Consider the following 12,015-nt stretch of genomic DNA (forward strand, 5'->3'; position numbering starts at 1 on the left):
CTAAAAGAATATAAAATCAATTATGTAACTGTTAAAAAAAAAATTTTATATATATATATATTTTTTTGTTATTTGTATTATTTATCATGCTATTAATTTTATTAATTTGTTTATTTTAATTGTCCTCATAAATAATTGTGTCAGAGTCGGAGTCATAGTCTGTTGGTTTGTCAGAATACCTAGGGTCATAATATAGCCGAACGTCTTTAAATTCCTTAACTTTTTCTTTTTCATTTTCTAAAATATTTAATGTACACTCCTTGCACTCGTTTGCTCTTTGCATACTATTATATAAAATAATTCTACAATCCATACATTCCGTTATTGTCTCTACATTTCCTAAATATAAATGTTGCATTGATTCTACAGTGTAAGTTAACATTTCTGTGTCATCTAATTTTAAAAGACAGTCTTGACAAATGATTTTTTCATCTGAAAATCCTATTACATCAAAATAAACTCTTTTTACGCACGCATAACGTTTTAATAGTTCTTTTATTAAATATACTTTTTTTATTTCGTTTTCACATTCTGAAGCTTCCAATGGTTGGTTGTCTATTGGTAGCATCTTTTGAAAAAGAAAAAGAAAAAAATTTTAAATTAATTTATTATTTGAAGATTTTTTTATTTCATGCTTTTTCTATTGTCTACTGTATTTTACATGCGTGTTTATACATTATTTTATTTTTCAAAAAGTTTTAACATGCAACTAAAAAAATATTTATCTGTCTCTACTAAGTTACTTCCTATTTTGTCTTTGGGAAGAAGTGAAAGTTAGTCCTGTTCTCATTATCATGTCTTCTTTTGATACTCTAGTTTTGACAAATATTAAGGGTTATGCAAATGTGTATACTTTTCTAGTGTCGTCTGTGGTCTGTCTGTGGTGGGGTTTTCTTTTGACAAAAAGGTACAGGGTGTAAGATCAGGTGAATTTTATGCATCAGTTCAGTTTCTTTTTGAGTTTTGGATAGAAAAGTTCGAAATGTCTTCTAGTAATTTTGAAAATACTATAGAAAATGTGGATTCATTTCCGGATCCTATTGAATTTTTTAATACAGCTTTAGGGACCGAAGATTGGAATGTAGATTCAAATAGTGCGGAAAATGTTGATGTTGAAATTAATACAGAAATGGATAATCAAAGTTTAGAAGAAATTGATAATGTTTTAGGAAAAGAAGATGTTGTTGTGACTAATGAAGAAGAATTGAACAATGTTTTAAGTGAAAAGTTAGATGTGTCTTTAGAAAGAAATTATGAAATTACGATTTTAAATGAAAAAAGTGATGTTGTGCATTTAGAACCTGTTTTTGTGAAGAATATTTGGGAAAAAAGAAAATGTAAAGAGAGTTTTTTTATAAAATTTGATAAATTATTGATTAGTGGACCCAACTGGTGGAATACTTTTCCGATTAATCAACAAAATGAGTTAAGAAGAACTGTTGTGGATTTGATAAAAGAAGATAATTTAAAAGGGGTTTATCAGATGGATAATACTTTTTTTATAGTAAAAAGACGTCGTCTTGAAGTTGTAAGTAAAAAGAAAATTTTTAATTTTTGTATATATTTTATATTACACATTTATGAACATGTATGTATATATATGAAAATATGCATTTTGTTTTTAGGTGGACAGACATTTGATTAAATTTGAAACACATACGAAAATAAGTTTACAACGACATTCTTTCTTTAGGCTTGATAATGGTTTAAAAGTAAGATTTCCTTGTTCTTGGGCGGATAATAAAAGAATTACTAGAGCAGGATGGGTCGAAAAAATAAAAGGTTTTATTAAACAAAATGGAGGAGTGATTAATGAACCTTTTATTTTAAACAATAGAAGATATAAGATATTTTTACCTTCTGAAAGTAAAGAAAAGTTTGCTTTTTTAAAAAGGGTAAGTGCTTTATGTTTGTGTTGTTTCTAATATTATGCAAAGAAAAAGAGGAGAGAGAGAGAAGAAAAAAAAAATTTATAATTTGTATTTGTGTTTCAGATTTATTATACTGGGGATTCATGTAAAGTTATGCATTCTAGTGGTGACATATTTTGCAATGAAATGTGTTGGTGAGTTTTGTATATTCTAGTATGTTGTATTTTTATTAAGGAATAAGATTTTAGTCCTATTAAAAGAATTATTAAAATTAATAACGATAGTAAAAGATAATTTAGAAATAATTGATATTCTGTTATTGATAATATGTAATTTTTGTTAGATTCTTGTATTTGTGTTATTAATATTAATTTTTCTTCTATTTCAGATGCTGGGATAGATGTGTTTTTTGAATACTCTATTAATTTTTTAAATATTGAATTTGGATTTTCGATTAACTTAAATAGTGTAGGATAAGATTCTTTAAGAAAATTTTGATTTTTTAATGTAGGTATGTAAAAAGAAGTGTGTTGAGTGTTTTTACTTATGTTAGGAAAAATATAGTTATTTGTTTCAATGATACATTCAGGTTCTGTTTGCAAAATACCATTATTTTGAATAACACTTTGAGATGTTATTTTGTTAGGACAATGAATATTAATGTTAATAGGGTAAAAATTTGAATAAAGCCATGCTTGAGAATATTCAAGAATAATCCAATTAGTATTTTTGTTCAATTGTAAATAAAATGTGCAAGTGTGTGTTTGTTTGTTAAAAAATAAAGCGATCTCACAGATGAAATTTTTTATTGTTAATTTAATATCAGGCATGTTAAGGCAAAGTTTACCACTTGTTGTGTTATGACATGAAGAAAAGTTACTAATATGAAAATATGTTTGATTGTTTATACTAATAGCAATATATTGTGTTTTATATTTTATGTGTGTAGATATACTAGAATTTGTATTGAATTTGTAAAATGAAGGAATTGAATGTAATTTGTATATATTATATTGTTGTTTTGAAATAATAGGTATTGTAAATGAGAAATATAATTTGTTTTTGAAAATAAATTGTGTAATTATTGAATTTTTAAGCAAATCTGATATTGTAATGTTGTTTTGAATGCAATTTTTAAGATTTTCTCGTGGTATAGATTTTAGTAATGTAGGATGCCATTGGTTATTGTTAGAATGTGTTATGATGTTTATTAGAGTTTGCGTATAGTAAATATATTCATATATAGGTTTTCTTAATTCTTTTGTCCATAATTTTACGAATGATTCGTAATTCTTTTTAAATTGACTTGGAAAATTATAAAACAAATTTGTATAACTTTTTACTGTTCCATTAATATGACTAATTTTAATAATATCATTAGAGAATTCTATCGGAAAAATGTCTATATCTTTTTGTATCCAAAATGACATTGGATCCAAATAGTTTGTTTTCTTAATAATTTCTTGAAAATTTTGTTTATTTTTGTCTGTATTACTGATATTATCAAGAATGTTTTCAATTTCTATTAGAGTTTTTTGCAATATAAATTCTTTACTTTTGATTTGTTCTGTTATGTGGTCATTTGAACATTTATTTGTGCATTGTGTAGTTATTTCTTTAAACAAATTTGTTAATAACTTTCCAAATTCTAATATATCGTTTATATTTACATAGCTAATCAGATGATTTTTATTAGTTGGGAAGATGATATCTGTGACTGATTCAAAAATGATATTGGGTTCATTGGGTAAGAATATTTGTGTGTATGAGTGTGATGGTTTGCAAAATATGGTGCAGAATATAAAAACTACTAACTTTATCCACATTATGTTGATTTCTTGGTTATCTAAGAAAGAGGAAAAGTCAAGAAAGAGAGATAGAAAAGAGAAAAGAGAGAAGAGAGAAGAGAAAACAAAATTTATTAATACTTCTTTCTTTGTATGTTGTAGATTGGCATGCGAGTGTAAGTAGTATGTATTTGATCGCTATAACAAAAAAAATTTAGATTAGTTTTGATTCTTTAAATTCCTTTTTTCGAGGTTGAATACTATTTTTGTGAAATAAATCGATTAGTTTGTGTAAATGTGGGTTTCCTGTTATTAAATAAGCTGGTTTGTTAGGTTCTTTTGTTATTTGGACTTGTAATTGAAGACATTTTTTAAATGAATCTCCTTTATTAAAGCAGTATCTGCAATAGTTGTTCCACTGAACAAGTTTAGGTCTTGGATCGGTTTGGGTGCTAATTTCTCGTGTTTTTTGGGAGTTTTCTTCAATAATGATTGTTTCATCAATTAAATCGTGTGTATTTACAAAGTATTTTAAAAGGCCTAAGGCTGCGTATTGACCAGCCAAATTTTGAGAGTATGCGTGTTTTTTAATTACTTTGTCATTTATTGACATGTGAACTATGTATACTGGTAAAAGATTTTTGGTTTTTTCGATAGTCATTGTTACTTTTGGAGGAGATAGATCATATTCAAAAACAAATTAGCGTAAAAGTTGGATAATATCATGTTGTCCCGGTAATGGTTTGAAGTCCTCAAGTTGTAAATCCATGTAATTTTTAGTTTTAGATTTTAGTATTGGTGTTGGTCTGCTTTTCATTGAAAGGTCAAGAGTGTCTTGGTACATGCTAAAAGAAATATATAGAAATCGAAAAATAAGTCTATGTTGAAGATGAGAAAGAGAGAGAATTTAAACGTAAGTTCGTCTAGGAGTGATTTTTTTTCTAAATGGAGAAAGTAGTCTTGAGAATAGGTTTTTGTCTGAGGTTTGTGTTACTTTGTTTGATAGTTTAATGATGTTTCTAATGTGATTGGTACATTCTTTTGTATCGTGCATGATAGTTTTGCAATACTTGCAAGATTTTTCCCAAGCAACGAGTTTTGGGCGAGAGTCTGTTTGGGTTTCCTGATCTCTTGTTCTTAAATTGTCTTTGTCTTGATTAATTTCTTCATCACACAAGTCGAAATTTCTGATTAGGGTTAATAGTAAACTAAATGCTGATTTATTTTCCGCGATTTCTTTTGTTTTCCCAGTTTTTAATATTAAGTGGTCTAAAACTATTATCTGCGATACAAAATATGGTTTTGAAGCATGGTTACAGCTTTCATAAGTGTAAACTTGAGGTGGGTGAAGTCCGTATTTGATTGTAAAATCCATTAAAATAATCATGTGATTAATATTTTGAAAGGAATGTTGTTTTGTTCTTTTGAATCTTGGGAATTGATGAGGTTCGTTGTAAAAATTTTCCATTTTCCTGTTGAAAGAAACAAATATGCGTTTTTTTTTTTTTTTTTTTTTTTTTTTATTAAAGTTTAGAATATTGATTTGGAGGTCTGAATTCGCATTTTACACATTTTTTATAATTTTTGTTTAATTTATTTTGGTCAGGTTGTAAGGGAGCTTCATGTTTTATGTTTTTGTTAATTATTTTTGCGTTTTCTTTAATGAATGTGGTTGCTAATGGTTTTTCAAGAAAAATATTTTGTATTATTCGTTTTTTTAGAGGTAGTGTTGTTGAAAATTGGACTTGAGGTTTTGTTATATTTGTTGTAAAATTTAATCTAAGATTTGCCCTGGATGTTAATTCTTTATTTGATGATTCTTCCCGTCTTTTGAATAATTTGTGAAAAACCTTTGAAGCTGCTTGTGTTTGTGCTAGTTTTATATTTTTTGATAGAGAACTTTCTTTTATTCCGTCTACTTTGCAGATAACAATGATGTTTGATTCTGTGAATGATGTGTTTATTACTAATTTTGAATATTTAGGTTGTGGTATTCCTAAATTTTTGCAAGTTTTTTCTAATTCTTCTTCTATTTTTACTATGGGTTGTTTTTTGATTTTAGTCTTGTCAATTCTAGGTAAGGTTTTTAAGTATAATGATGCTACGTATTCTTTTACTTCGTCTGGGTCGTGTCCGATAGCTGTATAGTTAATTTTTTCATGCACAATTGAGATTTCAAAGATTATTTTATTTTTATCGTCTTTCCTGATTTTGTATTTATAGTCAATTGGTGTTAGTTTAAGAATTTTTGTTAATTCGTCTACTTTGTCCGAAGGATTCATGCTTTTATTTTATATATGAAAATTGTTAGTATTATTTATTTTTTATAATTCTTCCACCGGATATACAGGTGCTATAGGATTAGTGTTGCTGTTACCTTGTATTTGTTCTAATTCCTTGTCTTCTTGAAAATTATGGTTCTCGGTTTTTGTTTTCGTGTATCCTTGAGTACCTAGATGTAATAAAAGGTTTGTAACAGAATCCCAAATACATCCTATCAAATGAAATGACCACCCGAATACAGTGTAAAGAGTATACCCATGAATGAATGTATCTATGATTAATTTTACTGTTCTTATTATTATTACTATTCCTATAAATCCTGCACTAATAGTTCCGAAACTAGAAAGTTCTGTCCATATTTTATTCCAAGTTGATGCTGCTATTTTTTCCATTGTCTCTTCGTCTAATAAATTCATTAAAGATATGCCTTGCTTTGTGTTTATCTGACCAGTAATTGTACGGGCTAAACTATTTAATACAGTGGGTTTTTCTTCCGGAAACATAATATGTTTGTGTAATTGATTTAAGTCTGCTTGTGAATAAATACCGCTTGTTGCTAAGGAAGATGGGTTAATGTAATTCCATGTTGGCTTTTTTAATGGTTTCATAATGGCAGGGGCTGCTGATTCTGCTGGTTTTGGTATCATTTTATACCAAGTATCTCCTAGGAAATACATTGTTGGTACGAAAGAGTTACAACTTGTTTGTATGCCTCTACTTGTAATTATATGTGTTCTAGGTGTAAGAAAAAGTGAATTATTTCCTTTAAAAATCGGTAAATGTGTGTAGCATTCCTTTGTCTCTCTATATTTTACTTCTACAGGGACACATTTTATTATATGAGCCACCTCGCCTGCAAGGATGGCCATATAACCCGGTCCTTTCATTAAATTGAATGCAAATTCGTCAGGTGTTTGAGTTGCTAGTGTTAAAGTGTTTTTTAATACTTTTTGTTCTAGTTCGCATTTTTGTAATAGTACGTCGTAATATAGTCGGTTAATTTGCGTTCGTATATGTCTTTCTGTGTATACAAATTTAGAGTTTACATAAGTAAATAGGTCCATATTTTGAACCGTGGGTTTTGATTTTTTTATAACAAATGCTCCGTTGTTTGTTTCTATTACTAGTAATTTAGGGTGTTCTGTTTTATACATGATGAGATGACAAATGGGGTTTTGAGCTTTTTGGGTTAATACAAAGGTTATGTCTTCTGAGTTTAAAGAATATAAAATTTCTGAATTATTTGAATTAGTTTCGTGAATTTTCTTTGCTTGTCCTTCATAAAGTATTTCGTATTTATTAAATTTGCAAATGTCTTCGGGTAAGGGGTTCCAAAATGTTTGTCCGTCTTCCATATCAATACATCTTGCTTCGGATAATTGGCATGTTACTCCTGATTTTAAATGAATTTTGTTATTGTTTAAACTAACTGTGGCATAGTATTCTTTTAAAGTTATTGATACTACGGCTTGGACGGTTACATCTTTCCAAGTTCCTAATGGGTCTGAATAATCTGCTCCTGAACATTTACCATCGAATGATACAGATCCTGCTAATAGTACGCTGTTAAAAGATGTGTGATTGACTTTTAAACCTGTTATTTGTGAATTATGTCCTATCATTATTGTCCCTCTTTCATGAAGATCTGTGCATTGTTCGCGAGAAACATCTAGAATATATTCGCTTTGACCATTTGCCACGTTAGAATTATGAGAAAACATTCCGCATTGTGTAATTGTACGTCTGATTTTTATTTTACATTGTTTAACTTTAGCTAAGGAATAATCAGCAACTTGTATTAGTTGAATATAAATTGATTCTGAGTGTACCTCTGGTCTAGGTATATCACAGTCTCCTACTTCCAAAAGTGATATAGTAGTTAAGTTAAGGGTGTTGGCTCCGCAGTCATATCCGATGATAGCGTGTGTATGTGAATAGTATATTGTCATTATGATTAATATCATCCATGTTTTCGATCCGGAAAACATTTCTGAAAAATGAGTTTGTATATATTTTTTTTTATTTATGAATTTATTATACTTATTTTATGTTTTATTTGTGTGATTTGTGTGTGTATATTGTTTGAAATAATAAATTTACTTGTTGTAAAAGGTCTGCAATATATTCTTGATTTATTTCATATAAGCAATTTAGAAAATTATAATAAGCGTTAGGTCCCCTAGTTTTTATAGTAAGTATTATATCTTTCTTTGTTTCTAAGTCCCTTAGATTATTTTTCCATCTATGTATGTTACAATCGTTTTTGTAAAATATTCCTGTGATAAATAAATATGGCCATAATTCAGTCATATTAATGTGATGAGCAATAAAATTGGCATGTAAGTCTATTTTTCTTCTATGTCTATCGTCCATCTAAAAGTATATATTTTTGTTTTTACTTATTAGTTGTTTATAGGGGCAAAAATATCTAGTATTTGTAAGTTTATGAGTCCTAGTTCTAAAGCGTTCTTTGATCCAATTATTCCATAGTTATTTTGAAAAGGATTTGTTGTGTTAGCATCTATAACTGAGAAATATAATATTGTGTTTTCTACTTCTATTTCTACACCTCCAATTATAAAAAATTGTTGGTTGTTTATTTTAATTTCTCTAGGTTCATGTGATTCATATGGTGTATTTAAAATATTTCTTGATAAATAACTATTTTTTGTGTTTAAATCTATTTGAAAGGTGAAATCTTCTGGTGTTAATTCTAGAGTTTTTAGTGTGAGGTAAATCATCATTTTTTGTTTTGTTTGTTGATTTGTCTGGAAAAGAAATTAATTTTTGTTTACTTTAGAGATTTTAAGTCGATTAATATGTACTACTTTGGGTTTATTTTTTATTTCAATTTTTATGTTTCCTTTTCCTAATATTTCTAAAATTTTATGAGGTCCTGTATATTGATTGGCGAATTTATGAATTTTTCCCCCTTGTAATAAAAATACTTCATCCCCGAGTTTTAAATTTTGTTGATTCGTGTTTCTGTCATAATAAGTTTTTGATTTTTCTTTTGCTAAAATTAAATTTTCTCTGGCAATATTTCTCATTTCGTGGAGTCTTGTTATTAAATCTGTTAAATATTCGTCATAAGTTTCTAATTTTTCGTGTTCAAGTGGAGGATCACTTGATGGCAAACGTGCTAATTTTCCAAAAATTAATTCATACGGAGTGCATTTAGTACCTTCATGAATACTTGTATTGTATGAAAACATTGCTAATTCTAACCAATCGTCCCATTCTTCATTTTTATTTATAAATTGTTTCAAATATTCTCCTAAAACGTGATGAGATCTTTCTATTGATCCATTAGATTGAGGGTGAAAAGCGGTTGTTTTAAACTGACGTATTCTGAATCTTTTTGCTAATCTTCTCATTAAATTGCTTAAAAAGTCGGTTCCCTGATCTGTTAATACTCCTTTGGGTGATCCAAAAATGCAAATAAATCTTTTAATAAATGCATCTGCTATAGTACTTGCTTGATGATTAGGGAGGGCTATTGCTAAAGAATATTTAGTTAAATTATCCTGTATAGTTAGTATATATTCACTTCCGTTTTTAGTTTTTGGTAATGGGCCAACAATGTCCATTGCGATTTTCTCGAAAGCTGTACCTGGTGTGTCTGTAATGATCATAGGATTTTTTGTGTTGACTCTAACTAATTTTTTTAATTGGCATTGAAGACAACTTTGAATATATTTTTGAATGCTAATTTTCATATTTTCCCAATAATAATTTTGTCTTATTCTACCATATGTTTTTGTGATACCTTTATGTCCTCCTATTGAACTTGAATGGGCTTCTTCAATTAATTGCAAGTATTCTTCTTTAGTGGCGTATTTTGTATATCCGTTGCATATAATAATTTTTACAGATGAATTTTCAAAAATGGATTTTATCATTGACAGGATTTCGTCCCAAGTTACGTTATTTATTTTTGCTGTTTTCGCGATACTTATACTTTTTAATTTTAAACTTTCACATAAGTTTTTTAATGAAATAATTGTACTTTTTATTCTTTGTATTGTATTGGTTAAATTTTCCTTAATTTCATTTTCTATGGGGAGAGCAATGTGATAAAATATACCTTTTTTAATTTTTTCTGCTATACCTACTTGGAGTTTGCTAAATTTTGGCAATTTTTCGCATTTAGCTAATGATTTGGAACCGTTGTCTAAAGGATCTCCGTTGACTGAAATAAAGTACGTGAAATTATCTTTGCGCATTGGTAATTGGTCTCTACAGTCTATAATATATTTTCCTTGTTTCGCATTTAATTGTTTGCAATCTTCTTTTTCTTCTAGGTTGTCTTCTTCTTCTTCCTCTTCTTCTTCTTCTTCTTCTTCTTCTTCTTCTTCTTCTTCTTCTTCGGAGTCTTCAAAATTGGAGTTTTCGTAGCCATTATCAATTTCTTCATGTTTTTCTAATTTTGATTTTTGTTTAATATACTCAGGATCTGATTCAATTTCATTATAATAAACTTCATTAAAAAATTTTCCTTTATTTTTTGTATTACATACCTTTTTTGGTCTTCCCCTTTTCTTTTTTAAGGAAGTATTTAAACGTATGCTTTGCTTTTTAGGTCTTCCTCGTTTCCTTGGTTTGTGTGCTTCTTCTTCTTGAATTTCCTCGATTTCTTGCTTCTTTTTCACTTGTATTTCTTTTCCTTGATTAGTATTTTCTTGTAATTTTCGCTGGTTTCTTGTAATCACATTACAAGTTTCGTTACGTGTATCAAATTTTCTTTTAATGTTTTGTAGAATTTTTATTACTTCTGGATTTTCATATTCTTCATTGGCCATAATTATTTTTTCAATGTCGTAGAGATTTTTTATTACTTCTGAATTTGAGTAAAATTTATTTTCGTTTGATACACAATGTATATATTCATTAAATTCTTCATTAGTTTTTTCTTGCACACATTTAGTCATATTTTCCTGAGTTTCATTAATATCTTCAATAGGGTTTCTTGATAAGGCGTCAGCGTTGACGTTTGTTTTACCTGCCTTGTAGACTACATTGAAGTCGTATTCTGCCAGTTTGAGTTTCCATCTTGTTACTCTTGAGCAAGGGTCCTTGGAATTTTGAAACCAAACTAATGGTTTGTGGTCTGTTACCAATGTAAATTTCCTTCCATATAAGTACGGTCTAAAATGTTGTACGCTATAAATGATTGCTAGCGCTTCCTTTTCGTACGTATCATATTTCTTTTCGCATTCGTTTAGGGTTCGCGAAGTATATGCGATTGGTTGGTCCTTGCCTATTGTTCCTTGAGATAATATTCCGCCGATTGCAAAGCCTGATGCGTCAGTAGTAAGTATAAACGGTTGTGAGAAATCTGGTCTTTTTAGTAGTGGTTCTTCGCATAGTTTGTTTTTTAATGTGTCGAAAGCCGCTTGTTGTCTATCGGTCCAGAGGAAAGGTATATCTTTTTTTAATAATTGGTTTAAGGGATTTGCTATTTTTGAAAAACCTTCAATAAATTTTCTATAATATCCTGCTAATCCTAAAAATTGTTTTATGTTTTTCACGTTTTTGGGTACAGGGAATTTTTTAACTGCTTCTACTTTTTTTGGATTGGGTCGCACACCATTTTTGTCAATTATGTGTCCTAAGTATCCTACTTCTAACCTTAAAAATTCACACTTGTCTGGTTGCAATTTTAAATTAGCAAAGCGTAGTCGTTCCATTAATTTCGAGAATTTTTCTTCATGCTCTTCTAAGGTGTCTGCGTAAATTACGATGTCATCCAAGTACACGAATAGTTCCGAACCTTGTAAACCCAATAGTACCTGGTCAATAAGTTTTTGAAAAGTGCTCGGTGAATTTTTTAGTCCGAGGGGCATTCTATCGAATTCGTAGTGTCCGAAAGGTGTCGAAAAAGCTGTTTTATAAGAATCCCTGGGGTCCATTTTAATTTGGTGAAAACCTGACGCTAGGTCGAAGACTGAAAAATATTGAGCGTTTCCGAGTTGGTCTAATAGGTCTGTAATATTGGGCAGTGGGTAAAATTGACCTACCGTTCGTTCATTAAGCTTCCTGAAATCTAAGACTAATCGCCATTTCTTGTTTCC

Source organism: Leptopilina heterotoma, unplaced genomic scaffold, assembly GCF_015476425.1.
Source record: "Leptopilina heterotoma isolate Lh14 unplaced genomic scaffold, ASM1547642v1 Lhet_24, whole genome shotgun sequence".
Taxonomy (NCBI): Eukaryota; Metazoa; Arthropoda; class Insecta; order Hymenoptera; family Figitidae; genus Leptopilina; species Leptopilina heterotoma.